Source organism: Nerophis lumbriciformis, linkage group LG16, assembly GCF_033978685.3.
Source record: "Nerophis lumbriciformis linkage group LG16, RoL_Nlum_v2.1, whole genome shotgun sequence".
Lineage (NCBI taxonomy): Eukaryota > Metazoa > Chordata > Actinopteri > Syngnathiformes > Syngnathidae > Nerophis > Nerophis lumbriciformis.
In genome coordinates, this window is record NC_084563.2 from 40,624,599 (window position 1) to 40,646,348 (window position 21,750).

General features: G+C 40.2%; 1 protein-coding gene across 6 annotated transcripts in view; it reads left to right on the forward strand.

The window, feature by feature from the left end:
* sorcs1 (sortilin-related VPS10 domain containing receptor 1) overlaps positions 1-21,750 on the forward strand; it is a 664,251-nt gene that overhangs the window by 37,629 nt on the left and 604,872 nt on the right. The gene's annotated exons all lie outside the window — the stretch shown is intronic.

A 21,750-nucleotide genomic window follows, 5' to 3' on the forward strand; every position in this document is an offset into this window, starting at 1 on the left:
TGTTATAAAAATAAAGACAGCCAACTAAATGTCATCGAGTGTAAGTGTAAATACTAGATAATAAGAATACATGGATATATTGTAGAAGCCTGCGTTACAGATGGGATTTTAAGCTTTTAACAGTAAATCACTGTCAGCCCTGGCCACTTTGGTTAGATGGAGAGTAAATACAGGAAACAAAACAGAAATATATGCTATGGGATTTAGTAGTTATTTAGTGCTAAATTGGATTTATCTCCCTCACCATTTTTTGTATTTTTTTAATCAATCAATAACTCAATCAATCATTTTTATTTGTAAAGCCCCTTACATCAGCTATGGCTGAACCAAAGTGCTGGACAACAGTGCAAGAAAGACAGAGCATAAAACAAGAGCACATGATAAAACAGAATAAAGCAATCAGAACAATGAAAAATTCAGTTAAAATTAATTTATAAAGTGTCACCAAATTTTTAAGTACAAAATTCAGCGTCAAACAGGTCTTAAGTTTAGTCCTAAATACCGTAAATGTAAATCTGTGAATGTTGGGATTTCGGCTGGTAATGTCTTCCCAAGTCTTAGACCAGCTATGGAAATAGACCAATCACCCCGCTGTTTATATTTGGACCAAGGAATCTCTGGGGATGATGTTTGATTAGAAATTATAGAGTTCAAGCTTATTATCGAATCCTCTTATCGAACCGATTCCTTATCGATTCTCTTATCGAGTCCAGATAGGTTGTTGTATATGGAAAAAAAACACACAATATTTGGTTTAACAAAAGCTCACTTTTATTATATAAGAAAAAATAATATCTAATACATATTGAATGTTACCCCCCTAAAAAAATAAAATAAAATAAATATATATTGACTGTTGTTACCCAAAGTATATTAAGTGGGATTTTTAAGAAAAACAAATATATACAGTAACACAAAAACAACGTGTCTCTGTGATCACTATAGGTGTATAAATAATAATATAGTGTTAAATAAAATCAGTCCCTTGGGCACAAAACTGAAAACAATACAGCTCTCCAAAAAGTGCACTTCTGCTGCTATTTGACATAACTGTTTGTTATGATGCTTTGACATTTTTGCACTTTATTTCTTTATTGAAAGAAAATTCTATGAAGAGAAAAGTTGTTTGCAAATGTGGTTACAATGCTAAAAAATGAAAAGTTAAAGCTAAAAAAAGAAATACCGTACACTTTATTGAGTTAACATTATTTCTTTATAGAGGGGAAAGATTGATGTTATGAGCTAGGAATATAACAACTACACTACCCAGCATGCAACGGGAGTGATGAGTATGCGCGGTAGCCCCGAAAAGTGTTGTTGCATGTCACCACCCGGCAGCTAAGAATGAGGTTATGAGCACACTGTGAAAGTAAACGTCAAGAACTTAGCCAACACGCCTCGTCTGCATTATTTATAATTAAACAGACAACACATATACAGTATGATTTTGTTTTGTTTACAAGGAAAGAAAAACAAAAGTTAAAAAAGGGAGATGTCATATATGTATGTGCTGCAGTTGCTTTAAGAACGTTGCGACAGCTGCCGTAAAGGAGGTGCGTTGCTAGCCTGGTTGCTATGTTTCCGGTTGGTCGTAAAAGTGTTCATCATGTGTGTGTACCCTGCTCAAATCTCTCAGTAAAGTTATTCATTGGATTATACATTTTATTTTGAACTTTATTACACCTTGGAGCGCTTTTTCCGGTCCATTGTTTTTCCTGCTTTCCCTATCTGCGCCTAATGACTGAGCTACGTGACGTCATTTCTTGTGATGTCTCACGGGGCATTTCTGGTCGGGACGGGATTGGTCCGAGGGATTCGAATAAAGAACCAACTCTTTTTATTTACTATAGTGGTCTCGATAACGGGTACCGGTTCTCAAAAAGGGATTCGAGTCCGAGGACTCGGTTCTTTTGTTATCGAACAACCGGGAAAACCGGTTTCGAGTATCATCCCTAGGAATTTCTAGCTGCTGCGGTTTGGCAGACCGTAGAGCTCGCCTAGGACAATGGATGTTTAAGAGCTCACACAAATAAAATTAAGCAGTACCAGGTACTGCCGTTAAAACAAGCAATACATGTTTAAAATCAACTCTAAATGTGACTGGAAACTAGTGCAGAGAGCGCAGAACTGGAGTGATGTGTCTCTATTTTGTACCAGTTGAAGACAATTTACAGATGACTGGTTGACACTAACATGTTACAGTAGTCAAGGCGAGAACTGATGAAAGCATGAATAGCCATTTCATTGTCTTGCTCATTGACAAAGGCCTTTTTCTCTAGCCCCAGGGTCAGCAACCCGCGGCTCTCAAGCCGCATGTGGCTTTTTAGTGCCGCCCTTGTGGCTCCCTGGAGCATTTTTAAAAAATGATTGAAAAATGGAAAAAGATGGGGGGGAAAATAATTTTTTGGTTTTAGTATGTTTTTTGTTTGAAAACAAACAGGACACAAACCTTCCAAATTGTTAGAAAGCCCACTGTTTAATATGTGTGTGTGTATGCTTCACTGATGAGAGTATTTGGTGAACATTGTTTTGTCCTACTATTTTTGGTGGTTCTTGAACTCGCGTAACTGATGTAAAATCTTCTACTCCTTCGTTGTCTCATTTTGTTCACCAAATGTTTCATACTGTGCGTGAATGCTCAAAGGTGCCCTTTGTTGATGTTATTGACTTGTTGGAGTTCTAATCTGGCATATTTGGTCAGCGCATCACTGCAAGCTAATCAGAATCAATGCTAACATGCTATTTAGGCTAGCTGTATGTACAAACCACGTTTCCATATGAGTTGGGAAATTGTGTTAGATGTAAATATAAATGGAATACAATGATTTGCAAATCATTTTGATTTGCAAATCATTTTCAACCCATATTCAGTTGAATATGCTCCAAAGACAACATATTTGATGTTCAAACTGATAAACATTTAATTTTTTGCAAATAATCATTAACTTTAGAATTTGATGCCAGCAACACGTGACAAAGAAGTTGGGAAAGGTGGCAATACATTAGACTTAGACTTAGACTTCCTTTTTATTGTCATTCAAATTTGAACTTTACAGCACAGATAAGAACGACATTTCGTTACATAAGCTCATGGTAGTGCAGGATAAAAAAGCAATAAGGTGCATATATACATAGATAAATATATATAAATTATATATATAAAATAAATTAATATATAGAAATAGATAAATAGATTACTGTACAGATAAATATATTGCATTTTTTCACATGCGTCCACATTTATGGATGTATGTTATATTGTCTTTTTTATTCCAGCGAGTTAGTCCATTTTGGGGGGAGTTGAGGGGATAATTTAATTATGATGCGTTTAAGAGTCTTACGGCCTGAGGGAAGAAGCTGTTACAGAACCTGGAGGTTCTGCTTCGGAGGCTGCGGAACCTCTTTCTAGAGTCCAGCAGTGAAAACAGTCCTTGGTGGGGGTGGGAGGAGTCTTTGCAGATTTTTTGAGCCCTGGTCAGGCAGCGGCTTTTTGCGATTTCCTGGATAGGAGGAAGAGGAGTCCCGATGATCTTTTCCGTCGTCCTCACCACTCTCTGGAGAGACTTCCAGAGAGTACTGATAAAGTTGAGGAATGCTCATCAAACACTTATTTGGAACATCCCACAGGTGTGCAGGCTAATTGGGAACAGGTGGCTGCCATGATTGGGTATAAAAACAGCTTCCCAAAAAATGCTCAGTCTTTCACAAGAAAGGATGGTATGAGGTACACCCCTCTGTCCACAACTGCGTGAGCAAATAGTCAAACAGTTTAAGAACAGCGTTTCTCAAAGTGCAATTGCAAGAAATTTAGGGATTTCAACATCTATAGTCCATAATATCATCAAAAAGTTAAGAGAATCTGGAGAAATCACTCCACGTATGCGGCATGGCCGGAAACCAACATTGAATGACCGTGACTTTCGATTCCTCAGACGGCACTGTATCAAAAACCGACATCAATCTCTAAAGGATATCACCACATGGGCTCAGGAACACTTCAGAAAACCACTGTCACTAAATACAGTTTGTCGCTACATCTGTAAGTGCAAGTTAAAGCTCTACTTTGCAAAGCGAAAGCCATTTATCAACAACATCCAGAAACACCGCCGGCTTCTCTGGGCCCGAGATCATCTTAAAATGGAATGATGCAAAGTGGAAAAGTGTTCTGTGGTCTGACGAGTCCACATTTCAAATTGATTTTGGAAATATTCGACATCGTGTCATCCGGACCAAAGGGGAAGCGAACCATCCAGACTGTTATCGACGCAAAGTTCAAAAACCAGCATCTGTGATGGTATGGGGGTGCATTAGTGTTCAAGGCATGGGTAACTTACACATCTGTGAAGGCACCATTAATGCTGAAAGGTACATACAGGTTTTGGAACAACATATGCTGCCATCTAAGCGCCGTCTTTTTCATGGACGTCCCTGCTTATTTCAGCAAGACAATGCCAAGCCACATTAAGCACGTGTTACAATAGCGTGGCTTCGTTAAAAAAGAGTGCGGGTACTTTCTTGGCCCGCCTGCAGTCCAGACCTGTCTCCCATCGAAAATGTGTGGCGCATTATGAAGCGTAAAATACGACCCCGGACTGTTGAACGACTGAAGCTCTACATAAAACAAGAATGGGAAAGAATTCCACTTTCAAAACTTCAACAATTAGTTTCCTCAGTTCCCAATTGTTTATTGAGTGTTGTTAAAAGAAAAGGTGATGTAACACAGTGGTGAACATGTTCTTTCCCAACTACTTTGGCACGTGTTGCAGCCATGAAATTCTAAGTTAATTATTATTTGCAAAAAAAAAAAAGAAAGTTTATGAGTTTGAACATCAAATATCTTGTCTTTGTAGTGCATTCAATTGAATATGAGTTGACAAGGATTTCATTGTATTCCGTTTATATTTACATCTAACACAATTTCCCAACTCATATGGAAACGGGGTTTGTACATATTGCATCATTATGGCTCAAATGTAGGTATATTTGTACTCTTTTAATAGCCTTTACTTTTATCCTCTTTGTATACAATTTAGTTTTGCATTCTTGTTTGGTTATGGGTTCACAGTGTGGCGCATATTTGTAACAGTGTTAAAGTTGTTTATACGGCCACCCTCAGTGTGACCTGTACGGCTATTGACCAAGTATGCTGGCATTCACTTGTGTGTGTGAAAAGCCGTAGATATTATGTTAAAGTGCCTTTAACGTTATTTGGCGCTTTGTACTTTTCCCTACGTCCGTGTACCACTCCGTACAGCGGCGTTTTAAAAAGTCATAAATTTAACTTTTTGAAACCGATACCGATAATTTTCCGATATCACATTTTAAAGCATTTATCAGCCGATAATATCAGCAGTCCAATATTATAGGACATCTCTAATCATAATACACAATTATACATAATTTACCATACTTTCCTTCATGTTCCAAATCAGTCTCCCTTATTAGCAAATGCAAATGTTGACAGGTGTAAGTAAAAAAAAAAACAATCTTTAATGCTGGTTGTAAAGTGTAATTCTTTACAAGTGTAAAATTACACTTATAAAAACTTCACTGATAAGATACATTCTCAAACCGCTATTAATTATACACAAAGCTTGCACTTAAGTGTTTTTTTTAACATGCTTGAAGTTACGCACATTCTTCTTATTCATATTCTCCCATCGAGCTTGCGGACACCCCCACCCCGCGAAAGTGAGGCAAAAGTGCTTAAGCCATAAAGAATAATGAGGCAAACTTTACTGTGGCACCTTTTTTTCTTGGTGGTGTGAAAATAGCGCAGTATGGAGTTTTACTGACACTTGTAAATGTCATTGAAATCCATGAAAAAGATAACACTTAATTTGAAAAGGCTGCATCCAAAACAGGCCTTGCTTACGTGTGTTGCCATTGTGATGTAGTGTGTGTAATCACGCTACAACAGCATCGTCTTCCTGACTGGATGTTGATAATCCATTGATTAAACTTAATTCACACATGTATTATAACCACCTTGATGTTATTTTTGATGTTAAGAGTTCTGTTCAGTACAAAGGTTTGTGAAGACTATGACTGTCGCGACATCAGCAGGGCCTGCATAGACAAGTGCGTGTGTGTGTGTGTGTGTGTGTGTGTGTGTGTGTGTGTGTGTGTGTGTGTGTGTGTGTGTTCTGGCAATGCTTACTTAATGGGGACATCGCCCTGTTTACACAGTCACCTTTAGGGGACCTCTGACGGTATGGGGACAAAAAAACAGGTCCCCTAAAGAGAAGCCTTTTTAAATAATAGTCAGATCCATTCTGAAGATGCCTAAGTGATTTTTAGGCCGAACCGGAAGCTCTCCAAAACCGGGAATGGCAAGCATTGAAGTTGTATGTGTACAACCACATTACGGCCTACAAAAGGAGATTGCAGGTAAAATAGTAGATTAAGAGATAATCAGCAAGACTGGTTAAGTAGAACAGTTTGTTTATGTCATGGGTGTCAAACTCTGGCCCGCGGGCCAGATTTGGCCCGCCGTGTAATTTCACTTGGCCCTTGAGGCGATATCATATTAACACTGGAGCTGGCCAGCCGATTATATACAGCGGCGGTGCCGCGGTAACGCCTCATTCACCGCTAATTCTCATACTTCCCAATTCTCATACTTGCCAACCCTCCCAGGAGACTCCCAATTTCAGTGCCCCTCCCAATAATAGTCACGTCCGCTTTTCACCCAGTCCAACGAGTGCTGGCCCAGTCATATAATATGTGCGGCTTCTGCACACGCACACACGATACAGGTTACACTGAGGGTGCCCGTATAACAACTTTTACACTGTTAGGAATATACGCCACAATGTGAAACCACACCAAACAAGAATGACAAACATATTTTGGGAGAACATCCGCACAGTAACACAACATAAACACAACGGAACAAATACCCAGAACCCTTTGCAGCACTAACTATTCCGGGACGCTGCAAGGTGTGTGTTTGTGTGTGTGTGGTGGTAGCGGGAGTGTATTTTGTAGCGTCCCGGAAGGGTTAGTGCTGTGTTACGGTGCGGATGTTCTCCCAAAATGTGTTTGTCATTCTTGTTTGGTGTGAATTCACACAGTGTGGCGTATATTTCTAACAGTGTAATAGTTGTTTATACGGGCACCCTCAGTGTAACCTGTATCGCTGTTGATTAAGTATGCTTTGCATTCACATGTTTGTGCATACAGACGCCACACATATTTTGTGATTGGGCCGGCACGTTGTTAGAATGGATGAAAAGCAGACGTGACGACAGCTCGTAGTCGACGTTAAAGGCAGTGCCTTTAAGGCACGCCCCCAAGACTGTGGTCCGGGCGGACTACGAGATATAATGACTGATGAACACCTTCGTTCGATAATGAAGGTTGCCTCAGCTCAAAGCCTGAGCCCCAACATTAATGAACTAGCATCCAAGAAAAGATGGCAGGTGTCTGGCTTGGGCCCATCAGATTAGTCCTGAATGGTTGGTTTATTCATTGTTATTTTATTTTAAAATGTATTAGCCTGTGGAAAAAGTTAATGTTGATATTTACCTCAGAAGGCTGCAAATAGAAAAGAGGCATTCAATTTCTATTTAAATTGTATTTGATATGCCATTGATATTTTTTAATTATTATTATTATTATTTGAAACTCGATTTTGCATGTCACTATAAAGTTATATAAGCCTTGCTTGTTCAATATTCAATGCAAAACTTGTTTGGGTCCCTATTAAAAGTTTAATTTGTTCAACCTTGGCCCGCGGCTTTGTTCTCTTTTAAATTTTGACCCACTCTGTATTTGAATTTGACACCCCTGGTTTATGTTCTTTATGTTCAATGTTGTTAAAATTAAAAAGTAAAAATAAATGTTTAAATGAGTTCGTGTTTTATTTCTGTGGTTTAAGGCAGCGGTCCCCAACCACCGGGCCGCACAAGAAATTAAAAAAAAAAAAAATAAAACCATTTTTTTTTTTTTTCATTAAATCAACATAAAAAACACAATATATACATTATATACCAATATAGATCAATATAGTCTGCAGGGATACAGTCCGTAAGCACACATGATTGTATTTATTAATGCAGAAAAAAAAAAAAAGCGTTGACCGGTCTGCAGCTACAAAAAGGTTGGGGCACACTGGTTTAAGGTAAGAAAAGATAATCCTTTATTGATCCCACAACAGGGAAATTAGGGTTACTTTGTTTACGTGTTTCAAATATTGGTAAAAGAGAAAATTAATTTTCTTGAAAAGTGAAACATTTGTTATCCTGGCATTAATAGTACTGTGATTCTGTATGGTATTCATCCTTAGTAAAAACTAATATATTTTTCCAAAAACAAAATCTGGTTTAGTGTTCCTTACGATGACATTTTCATGCAGCATGATTATAAAACATTATTACCTTAAAGTATGAGTGACATTCAGAATTTTCCATCCTTGGAGTTGCAGACAACTTCATTACTGCTAAATAGCAGTTTTCAGTAATGTCACAGAAGATGCAGGATTTGCTTTAACATTTAAGTGGTGAAACTTCCTATAAGAGGACAGCTGTAGTCCTGTATTCTGAGGATCATGTCATATTTAATTTGAACTTTCTTTTTTTTTTTTTTAATGGTCCTCAGTAGTCACGTACAAATGTGTGTGAATTATGCAAAATTATTTAAATTTGGTCCCCATGAACCATATTAACTCTTTTTCCCCAGGGTCCCCAGTAAGAATGATCAGCACATTACTTCATCAATCCAGAGATTTAAAGACGTGTATGAGCTAACTGGGCAGTGGCCATTTTACCTAATTTATTTTATATCTCCACAACCTGAAGAAAGGGTGGTTCCCACAAGTGATGATCAAAACGATGTCGAACATTCCAAATGATAACCAGTATGTGTGTGTGTGTGTGTGTGTGCGTGTGTGCGTGTGTGCGTGCACGCGCAAGTTAGAGAGTGACAGCTGGCTGACAGTTTGACAACAACTGTCAAAAAAAATCAAAAGATGCTACATTATTATATGTAATAAATAGTCACATTGTTCAGTGATCACGGTTCAGATTACTTTGTTTTATTGAACGTCCGCTAGTACCAGGATGTCCCCTGTGTTTGGACAACAATTTGTTATTTGATTTTTGACGTTTTGATACAAACGGGTATTATGGTCTTTTTATTTGCATTTCAATGGATTGTTCCTTGGTGTTTCAATTGAACGATCAGTATAGCTTTGATAGCTTTCCGGAAGTTTCTTTTATCATATTAATATTTGTGGTGTACACTCAGTGCAATATTGGAGTTACCGTCACCGTCCAGGAGAACTAGACTTACCTAAGAACAACAAGTATGAGGGGAGAATATGAGGGAGGCCATGAAACTCCTACTTTTAAAGGTCGATCCACCCAAAGTGCGCATCTTGGATGAAGGCGCGCAATGACAGACATGAGTCAAGGGGGAGAATGCTGAGGATCCAAAATCTGCGCAGTTGTGCACCTTTTTTCACTGAAAGGGGAACATTATCACAATTTCAGAAGGGTTAAAACCATTAAAAATCAGTTCCCAGTGGCTTATTTTATTTTTCGAAGTTTTTTTCAAAATTTTACCCATCACGCAATATCCCTAAAAAAAAGCTTCAAAGTGCCTGATTTTAACCATCGTTATATACACCCGTCCATTTCCCTGTGACGTCACATAGTGATGCCAACTCAAACAAACATGGCGCATAGAACAGCAAGCTATAGCGACATTAGCTCGGATTCAGACTCGGATTTCAGCGGCTTAAGCGATTCAACAGATTACGCATGTATTGAAACGGATGGTTGTAGTGTGGAGGCAGGTAGCGAAAACAAAATTGAAGAAGAAACTGAAGCTATTGAGCCATATCGGTTTGAACCGTATGCAAGCGAAACCGACGAAAACGACACGACAGCCAGCGTCACGGGAGAAAGCGAGGACGAATTCGGCGATCGCCTTCTAACCAACGATTGGTATGTGTTTGTTTGGCATTAAAGGAAACTAACAATAATGAACTAGGTTTACAGCATATGAAATACATTTGGCAACAACATGCACTTTGAGAGTGCAGACAGCCCAAGTTTCATCAATTAATATATTCTGTAGACATACCCTCATCCGCACTCTTTTCCTGAAAGCTGATCTGTCCAGTTTTGGAGTTGATGTCAGCAGGCCAGGGAAGCTAGGGTCGATATTCTTCTCTTGATCATCTTCGGTGGCATAAGGGACGGTGTGAGCCAAGACATCCAGGGGGTTTAGCTCGCTCATCTGCGGGAACAAACTGCCGCCATTGCTTGCCGTACTAGCGAGGTCCTTTGTCCCTGAATTGCTCACACACTCCGGCAGATTCAATGGGGGTCTGGCGGCAGATTTCTTTGACTTTATCGTTGGAAATGCATCTGCTTTGAGTGTTGCAGGATATCCACACATTCTTGCCATCTCTGTCGTAGCATAGCTTTCATCGGTAAAGTGTGCGGAACAAACGTCCAATTTCTTGCCACTTTCGTATCTTTGGGCCGCTGGTGCAACTTGAATCCGTCCCTGTTCGTGTTGTTACACCCTCCGACAACACACCGACGAGGCATGATGTCTCCAAGGTACGGAAAACAGTCGAAAAAAACGGAAAATAACAGAGCTGATTTGACTCGGTGTTTGAGAAAATGGCGGATTGCTTCCCGATGTGACGTCACGTCATCGCTCCGAGAGCGAATATTAGAAAGGCGTTTAATTCGCCAAAATTCACCCATTTAGAGTTCGGAAATCGGTTAAAAAAATATATGGTCTTTTTTCTGCAACATCGAGGTATATATTGACGCTTACATAGGTCTGGTGATAATGTTCCCCTTTAAGCGATTGGGAGAATAGGACCCCTGGTATAATGTGCAACACTTCTTTACAACAAGAGAGGAGAAATATGACCTCAGGGAGTCGGAGTACACCCAGGCCCAGACTGATCGCCAGACAATTACAGTGCACACTACCTGTATCGACGATCCATCCATTTAGATTAATTTCACTAATGATTGCTCACACTGATGACAGATGTTCATGTTTAAAACATTGGGCTTTTTGTATACAAAAGTCAAAGATCCTCAACATTCCTTATCCTAACGCAAATATGTTTTATTTAAAGATGCGCCAAACGAATCAGCCACCAACCAGTATTAGCATTGAAATGACTTTCAATGCGGATGACAAATGTCTAGCCCCTCTGGGTGATACTGTATTTATCTTAGGCTGACAGAGGCGGCTACTAGCTAACTGGGAATGGCTACTGGCTAACTGTGTATGACAATGCAAAACATGTTACACACCGAGAAGGAACAAGCAGGAGCAGACAGGAAAGCATGCTAATTGCTAAAATAATGGCTAAGTGACCTTGAAACAACAGAAGAAATAAGGTCTAAGTAAAGTTTAAGAAGTGTAGATGGAAGTGTGTTACAACAGAAAGTAAGCAGCTATTAACAGGAAATTAACAAGTAGATTAATAAGAGTTAGAGAAAGGACTATATAACCGGGCATACACGTAAGGGGAGGGCGTCCCGATCAATATATTAATAATGTGGATACCAAGGGTAGTATCAGTCTGTGATTAAAACAAGAGTGATGAGACTGTGCAAATAAAAATATATATTTTTTTGTCTTTTTTATTGTTAATTATGAACTTGGGGGATAATTTACCTGCACTCAGGAGGACTTTGAGAGCAAAACCAAAGGAATTCATATGGCATGTCAAGATGCTGATTAAACAGCATGATTGCACACAATAAAACACCACTCTGAAATGTGCAGTTTTATCACACAGCACAATGCCACGAATGTTGCAAGTTTTGAGTGTGCATACAGTTGGCATGCTGACTGCAGGAATGTCCACCAGAGCTGTTGCCCGTTAATTGAATGTTCATTTTTCTACCGTAAGCCGTCTCCAAAGGCGTTTCAGAGAATTTGGCAGTACATCCAACTGGCCTCACAAAAGTAGACCACGTGTAACCACACCAGCTCGGGACATCCACCAGCCACATCCAGCAGGTGCCCCTACATGATCGTCTGAGACCAGCTACCCGGACAGCTGCTGCAGCAATTGGTTTGCATGACCAAATAATTTCTGCACAAACTGTGAGAAACCGTCTTAGGGAAGCTCATCTTCTGCATGCTAGTTGTCCTCATCGGGGTCTCGACCTGACTGCAGTTTGTCGTCGTAACCGACTTGAGTGGGAATATGCTCACATGTGATGGGCGTCTGGCACGTTGGACAGGTGTTCTCTACACGGATGAATCACGGTAATTACTGTCCAGGACAAATGGCAGACAGCGTGTGTGGCGTCGTTTGGGAGAGCGTTTTTTTCTGATGTCAACGTTGTGAATCGAGTGGCCCATGGTGGGGGTGAGGTTATAGTATGGGCAGGTGTATGTTATGGACAACAAACGCAAGTGCATTTTATTGATGGTATTTTGAATGCAGAGAGATACCGTGACGAGATCATGAGGCCCGTTGTGCCATTCACCCGAGACCATCACCTCATGTTGCGGCATGACAATGCACAGCTCCATGTTACAAGGATCTGTACCCAATTCCTGAAAAGCTGAAAACATCCCAGTTATGGCATGGCCAGCATACTCACTGGGCATGTCACCCATTGAGCATTTTTTGGGTTTTGTGGATCGGTGTATACGACACTGTGTTCCAGTTCCTGCCAATATACAGCAACATCCCACAGCCATTGAAGAGGAGTGGACCAACATTCATCAGGCCACAATCAACAACCTGATCAACTCTATTAGGGATGTCCCGATCCAGGTTTTTGCACTTCCGATCCGATACCGATATTGTTTTTGCACTTCCGATCCGATACCGATACTGACCGATACCGATACTGACGGATACTGGCCTAGCCGAGCATGTATTAAAGTTTAAAGTTATTTAGCCTACTTAGTTGTCAGAATCATGTTGAAAAGGGTTTTAGTACTCTTGATAACAACTAGCCAGCTGAATTAGGGGAGTTTGAATAATACACAATGGTTGGTAACAAGAAACTGACCTGTTTGTTCAAGGATAAACACAAAATAGACAAAATTATACATGACAAACAGAAATGGCATCATTGAAACTAGGGCTGGGCGATATGGCCTTTTTTTAATATTGCGATATTTTAAGGCCATATTGGGATACACGATATATATCTCGATATTTTGCCTTAGCCTTGAATGAACACTTGATGCATATAATCACAGCAGTAAGATGATTCTATGTGTTTTGATTGATTGATTGAGACTTATTAGTAGGTTGCACAGTGAAGTACATATTCCGTACAATTGACCACTAAATGGTAACACCCGAATAAGTTTTTCAACTTGTTTAAGTCGGGGTCCACTGATTCATTATACAGATATATACTATCAGATATATACTATCATCATAATGCAGTCATCACACAAGATAATCACATTGAATTATTTACATTATTTATAATCCAGGGTGTGGAGGGGGGCGCCGGATGTAAGTGTCTAAAAGACAGCCAAAAGAATTTTATATGAGAATAAATCTAAAGTTAAAATATAGGGTAGAAATGCACCCAATTGCAGGAAATGTAGTCTTGATTTTCAAAATTTTCTTTCAAGGCTTGCATGTCTACATTAAAACATTCTTCTTCATACTGCATTAATATATGCTCCTTTTAAACTTTCATGCAGAGAAGGAAATGACAACTAAAAAAATCACTAATTTTTTCATACGGTGTTGATCTGGAAATTTTTGCCTCGGCATTTTGATGGTGTGGGCGTGTGGCACCGAATGGAGATAAGCGTCTCGACAGACGTTACAATATTTGAACAATGATGACGAAAACTGTTTTCTCTGTCGTGTCCATGTGTCGAAAATTGCGCTTATTTTTTTATTTGATTTTGTGTGTGGCATATAATCGCTATGCGCAGAGGACGCTTGAGCAGTGCGCAATTGCACAGGCGCGCACCTTAGAGGGAACGTTGGTCACACGGCTGCGCTAGCATCACAGCTAACGTTAGCCATGCTGCTACCTCTCTGCTGGGAGAGGGCGTATACGTATGTGACGTATGACGTGACAGTATGTGATGTGTGTAAGAAGGTGCGCTTGCTGTCTGTGAGAGGGAGACACAGAAAAGAGTGAGAAAAGCCTGTCGTGTAATGCCAGCAGCTAAAAGCAACTGCGTGAGAATCCACAGACCTGTGGATGTGTTGAAGGTGTGCTGGAAAATGCGGAACGGAAATTAGGGAGCAGCAGAAAAGTGGAATGTATTATTTAAATCGGTGCGTTGGAAAACACGGACCGGAGTTTTTTTTTTAAACTGGATCTGGATCGGCATTTTCCCATTCCTTGCCGATACGCACTTTTTGGCAAATATCGGCGGCCGATTCAATCCAAATATCGGATCGGGACATCCCTAAACTATACAAAGGAATCGTGTTGCATTGCGTGAGGCAAATTATGGTCACACCAGATACTGACTGCTTTTCTGACCCCCCCTGTATTCCAACTTAATTTCTTGTATGAATAGGTTTGTTTCGCATTATTTTAATTTTGTTCTCTTAATTGTCTGACTTTACCTGTAAAATATTTTTAGCATGGCCCTAAAATTATTTCAGACTTGTTCTTACCTTCACCCTCGAGCAAATTCACTGATTAAACATACACCTATTGAGGAGCATTAAACAGCAGAGAAAAGGTTACTGGCAAAAGGTCAGTCTTTACAGGGTTTGTGGCATATCATTCTGATTGGTGCATACTGTGTACTGAGACAATACTGTTTACATTATGAATGTCAGGCATAACAACGTTTGGTCTGTCACTGATGGATTCATCCTGACCTATTGACAGTGCATTTCCAAATTGTGAAACAGAGTTGTCATTGGGTCATAGTGATATTCTAGAAATAATATATTAGGCATCAGCCATATGACTCCTTGTATTGTGAGAAAGGCCTCCAACCCCTGCCCTTCAGAGGGACAAGCAGCAGAAGATGGACAGATGGATGAATGAAACACATATTAAAGCTTATATTGCATATGGTTTTCTCACAGGTAAATGAGCCAAAGATAGTACTCAGGAATTTATGCACAACACATCCAGTAAAAATCGGGGTTTCATTTCATTTTGGATATGTGAGAGTGTGGACTGGGTTCATGGCTCTAGATTTCCAGTCAGGGGCTCTCCGTTTCTGGGTAATGTAGATTGACAAGGATGATTCTCAAAGCTATTGCCAAGTGGGTCTTTTCTTGAGCCAGCACGTCCTATTTCACTGATGAGATTCAAAATCGTACCGTGCCAAAATACAAATTGAATTTGTAAAATCTGTAAATGGTAGAAATGTGTCTGAAAAAGGTGTTTTTCCATGTGCGACTGAGGGCGTACTCCCACTGGAACCTTCAAATTGCGTTGGGGCTTGATTTTCCTCCCCTTAACTGCCCCCTGCTTGCCTGAACTCACACTGAGTGTTCGTGCGTCCGTCCATTTGCTTATCAATTGGGTTGCTCGACGTAGAAGATTTATAATATAAATGATATACTTTTTTAATATTGCATGTAGTGTTGTATAGTGTTGCAAATGTCTTTCAATACTTTTCAAAGTAAATCTTATCAAACATTAAACATACATCAGGGTTTCCTCTAGGATTTGTCGAAGCTGTGGTGGTGGGCAGCATGGGAGACGGACTGTGGCGGCAAATTTTCATGAACCAATATTTATTTCCTTCCAGAACAAGAAACATTAAACTTAACAATTAACTGTGGGACGGCGTGGCGAAGTTGGTAGAGTGGCTGTGCCAGCAATCGGAGTGTTGCTGGTTACTGGGGTTCAATCCCCACCTTCTACCATCCTAGTCACGTCCGTTGTGTCCTTGGGCAAGACACTTCACCCCTTGCTCCTGATGGCTGCTGGTTAGCGCCTTGCATGGCAGCTCCCGCCATCAGGGTGTGAATGGGTGAATGTGGTAATACTGTCAAAGCGCTTTGAGTACCTTGAAGGTAGAAAAGCGCTATACAAGTATAACCCATTTATCATTATCATTTAACTGTTAATCTAGTGTCAAAGCTAGAGAACACCTTATTTTTCTGGATCTTTTGAAAAACCGTTTTAATTCTCTTTTGCATGGCAATTGAGCGAGAGATGGTCCGTTGATGGTAAGTAGGAGGAATGCTGCCAGATGGCCCCCCTGCAGTCTGTTCCTCAGGTCTGTTTTCACCCACCCAAAATACAATTATATGTGAAATATATGGAATTAAGAGAAATAAATTCATCTCTAATTTAGAGTATATAGTTGACTAAATATCTTATTCTGTTCATTGCTGAGAAATCTCTCTCACAGTTAACTGTAGAGATGCACACTCGATGCAATTGCTGACAGCTGTCTCAAGCACGGGTTCAGCTGTCCCCATTTTATCAGCATTAGATGCGATTTTTGACATAATACTGACCTGGTCCATATTCTGAAACACATTAAATGTATGTACACTGATTAGGTTTACACTGCTTTAGTCTCATCTGTCTTCACAGTCACCTTATTGAATTAATTCTCATTTTCCCTCAAAGTCTCCAAACAGCAGGTGCTTGTAGGCTAACCATTCTTGTAGAAGTGTTGGATTATTTGGCCTTCCATAAACTTGGCAGAGAGAATTAGAAGATGTTGCGTGTTCACAGCATAATCTTCATTGACTGCTTGGGGTCCTAGAGCAGGGGTGCTCACACTTTTTCTGCAGGCAAGCTACTTTTCAATTGATCAAGTCGTGGGGATCTACCTCATTCATATATATAATTTATATTTACTTATTTATGAAATGTATGTTTTTGTTAACAAGTTAAAGGTGTTTAATGATAATGCAAGCATGTTTAACACATATAGTTAATATTGTTAATACATTAAAGGTGTTTAATGATAATACAAGTATGTTTAATACATATAGTTAATATTGTTAACAAGTTAAAGGTGTTTAAAGATAATGCAAGCATGTTTAACACATATAGTTAATATTGTTAACACGTTAAAGGTGGTTAAAAATAATACAAGCATGTTTAACACAAATAGTTAATATTGTTAACAACTTAAAGGTGGTTAAAGATAAAACAAGCATGTTCAACACATATAGTTAATATTGTTAACAACTTAAAGGTGGTTAAAGATAATGCAAGCATGTTTAACACATATAGTTAATATTGTTAATAAGTTAAAAGTGTTAAAGATAATACAAGCATGTTTAACACATATAGATTCCTTTCTTTCATGAAGACAAGAATATAAGTTGGTGTATTACCTGATTGTGATGACTTGCATTGATTGGAATCAGACAGTGGTGATGATAACGTCCGCATTTTCGAATGGAGGAGAAAAAAAGTCCTACTTTCTGTCCAATACCACATGAAAGTGGTTGGTTTTTGGCATCTTATTTGTCCAGCTTCCGTACTCCTTTGTATACACTTTACAAGAAATACATTGTCGGCAAACTCCGTAGCTTGCTAGCTTGTGCACGCCAGCTTTCTGAGACTCTTATTTTGGTAGCGCAGGCAGGATGAAGCAGAGCTTTTATTGTGCAACTGTGCAGTCTGTCTTTGGAGTTTTGACGACAGGTACGGCGCCAGAGTCTGTTGAAATAAAGTGTTTCTCGCCTTCCAGTCGGTAATTTTAATGAGCTGGCAGCAGCCAGCGTCATCTCAGAAGACCCTCGGGTGCCGTGAATGTCAATCAAGTGACGAAAGTGACGTCATAGTGAAGATTTATGATCGCTCATTTTTAGGACTATTTTTTTAATGCCTGGCTGGTGATCGACTGACACACCCTCCGAGATCGACCGGTAGATCGCGATCGACGTAATGAGCACCCCTGTCCTAGAGTATAAAAGGATTCAAGCACGTCCATGTGTGGAAACCGTCTGTCGATATTCTCTACCAGACCATCCACATAGGACTCCATTACTTAAACATTATGACAAAAAAAAGAAAATTAGTAACCTTTTTAATTGATAAATCCTTACTTGTATTATTTAATTACACAGCCATCCAAAAAGTACCCGAGTCCTAAAGTGAGACCAGTACCCTTCCCTTGTCTCCTCCACCACTTGGCCCCTGCCTCTCCACTTCATGCCTTATCCGAAATGCACCCAGTCTAACAGGGTCTTCTAGGTCCTCATGCCGAGTAAGGAAAGAGCCCATTGGCTGATTATCCGCTGCACCTTTATTTGTTCTCAGGCATGCCTTCGTTACTGGGACCTATACACAATACACATTTTTGTTTAAAGCAATACATACAAATGATAAGAGGTATTCTGATTATCTACCTTCTCTTTGATAGCCAGGAAGTTCACATTTTCCTTCTGAAAAACCCCTGAGAGCCGAGCCAGATGTGGCAGCACGGACTGCTGCAACAAACCTGTAGTGCAGCAAAAACCATAAACGCCCTTGGCCAAAGGGCACTTGTGGACCTCAGTCTCTTAAGTCAAAGAAGCCAAAACAGCAGGTGGGTTTTTCTGCAGTGTTGAGACAGTGAGTGGGTGTCTTTTACTTCCTGATTAAATAGCATGAGATAAAGTACACGGTGCATCTGTAGAGCACAACTACAGCCACATTTTATGTCTCAGAATAGATTATTTTAGTGATCTCACCATTACTTGCAAGGCCTCCAATCCGAAGGATTTTGCTGCACGTTCTAAGACCGCCGTTTTGTTGGCACTGTTATGAAAATATAGATCCAGCTGCAGCAAGTGCTCTCTGAAGGTGGACATGTAGGCGTTATTAAAGGGGAACATTATCACAATTTCAGAAGGGTTAAAACCATTAAAAATCAGTTCCCAGTGGCTTATTTTATTTTTCGTAGTTTTTTTCAAAATTTTACCCATCACAAAATATCCCTAAAAAAAGCTTCAAAGTGCCTGATTTTAACCATCGTTATATACACCCGTCCATTTTCCTGTGACGTCACACAGTGATGCCAATACAAACAAATAGCAAGGTATAGCGACATTAGCTCGGATTCAGACTCGGATTTCAGTGGCTTAACACTGTCTGATAAGATAATTACTAACAACTATGAACTAGGTTTACAGCATATGAAATATATTTGGCAACAACATGCACTTTGAGAGTGCAGACAGCCCATTTCAGGCGCGCTAGGAACATATATTTTTCCACGATTTAAGCACTCAGGTTAACCATACCTAAATAGACACAAAATACTGCATTACACAAGACTACCCGAATGTACTCGAATGATTGAAAAAAATAAATGTTTTTAAGCTAAATTATTGGTAAACACAGTTTATGTATAATAATTTACGTAAAACCACGAGTAATGAATAAAGTTTTCATCAATTAATATATTCTGTAGACATACCCTCATCCGCTCTCTTTTCCTGAAAGCTGATCTGTCCAGTTTTGGAGTTGATGTCAGCAGGCCAGGGAAGCTAGGGTCGATATTCTTCTCTTGATCATCTTCGGTGGCATAAGGGACGGTGTGAGCCAAGACATCCAGGGGGTTTAGCTCGCTCGTCTGCGGGAACAAACTGCCGCCATTGCTTGCCGTGCTAGCGAGGTCCTTTGTCCCCGAATAGCTCACACACTCCGGCAGATTCAATGGGGGTCTGGCGGCAGATTTCTTTGACTTTATGGTTGGAAATGCATCTGCTTTGAGTGTCGCAGGATATCCACACATTCTTGCCATCTCTGTCGTAGCATAGCTTTCGTCGGTAAAGTGTGCGGAACAAACGTCCAATTTCTTGCCACTTTCGCATCTTTGGGCCACTGGTGCAACTTGAATCCGTCCCTGTTCGTGTTGTTACACCCTCCGACAACACACCGACGAGGCATGATGTCTCCAAAGTACGGAAAACAGTCGAAAAAACGGAAAATAACAGAGCTGATTTGACTCGGTGTTTGAGAAAATGGCGGATTGCTTCCCGATGTGACGTCACGAATAATAGAAAGGCGTTTAATTCGCCAACATTCACCCATTTAGAGTTCGGAAATCGGTTAAAAAAATATATGGTCTTTTTTCTGCAACATCAAAGTATATATTGACGCTTACATAGGTCTGGTGATAATGTTCCCCTTTAATGAATTATCGTGGCCACCTGGTGTCACCAAAAAAGTGACAAAATGAAAAGCTGCTTCAGGCCACCCCAAACTACTAACACTCCATATTTCTATGCAGCTTGGTGTTCTCTTGATTGTTGAACAAGAAATAAGAGAAGAAAAAAAACAGGAATAAATTATCAAATATTAATAACTCACCGGATTTCAGGATGATTCCTGGCGCCGAGTCCCGACTAGCGATGTTCCCAGATGTGTAGGGATTTGCAGAGACGTGAAGATGAAGGTGTAATGAACAATATGGCTGTGTAAAAAAACAAAACAAAAACAGAATAATAATATCAAACATCAAGCCTTCCCAACAGACGTGCGGAAACACGGTTGTACAACTCCGAGAGCGAATATTAGAAAGGCGTTTAATTCGCCAAAATTTACCCATTTAGAGTTCGGAAATCGGTTAAAAAAGTATATGGTCTTTTTTCTGCAACATCAAGGTATATATTGACGCTTACATAGGTCTGGTGATAATGTCCCCCTTTAAATGAGGCATCCCTACATACCAGGGCCAGGCGATGTGCTGCACATGCTACTGGCAGCAACCAGGGGAAGTCATCCGGAGCTGCTTTGCCACACCATTCAACTTCCCCTTTTCAAACAATAATACAAAGTAACTAAACAAAGTTTAACTAATTGACGTTTAGAGCGGCTTTTTTACATCAGCTTCATACCGGTCATCCCGGTAGCCCCATGTGTTCCTAACCCATACAGCTGTTCGGTTGGTATCTCCTTTTTGCCCAGTACCTCCTTGATTGTTGCCCTGTCGTAGACAGGGACAAGGTTAAAGTTAAAGTACCAATGATTGTCAAACACACACTAGGTGTGGTGAGATTATTCTCTGCATTTGACCCATCACCCTCACCCCCTGGGAGGTGAGGGAAGCAGTGAGTCATTTTGGTGATTTAACCCTCAATTCCAACTCTTGATGCTGAGTGCCAAGCAGGGAGGTAATGGGTCCCATTTTTATAGTATGACTTGGCCGGGGTTTGAACTCACGACCTACCACTAGGCCACTGAGCAGGTTGAGGTATGTACACACACATTGTCCAGTTATTATCATGTACAAATTCCAATCCGGCTTCAGAATAACCACTCCACTGACACATGCCTTCTCTATCTGACCGACCACATCAAACATGAGGTGGACGCGGGCAAATATTGCGGCATGGTCATGCTGGACCTTCAGAAGGCCTTTGACACCGTTAACCACGCTATACTGTTGGATAAGCTCAGAGCAATCGAATTTGATAAAACCTAATCGAGCTGGATGCAATCTTACTTGGAGGGGAGGAAACAGGTGGTAGAGGTGAACGGCAGTGTGTTCCCCCCTCAGTAAGCTGTGGAGTCCCCCAAGGCAGTATATTAGGGCCTTTACTGTTCCTAATATACATAAACGACATGTCATCAGCATGCGACTGTGAATTGTTCTTGTTTGCGGATGACTCGGCCCTGCTGGTATCAGACAACGACAAGTCACAGGTGGAGAAAATCCTCAGTGCTGAACTCTGTAGAATTTGCACCTGGCTCGCTGACAACAAGCTATCCATACACTTGGGTAAAACGGAATCCATCCTATTTGGGTCCCACATCAACCTTAAGAAAGTCAGTGACTTCACTATAAAAGTGAGTGACATTGTTATCACCAGGAAAGATGAGGTCACCTACCTAG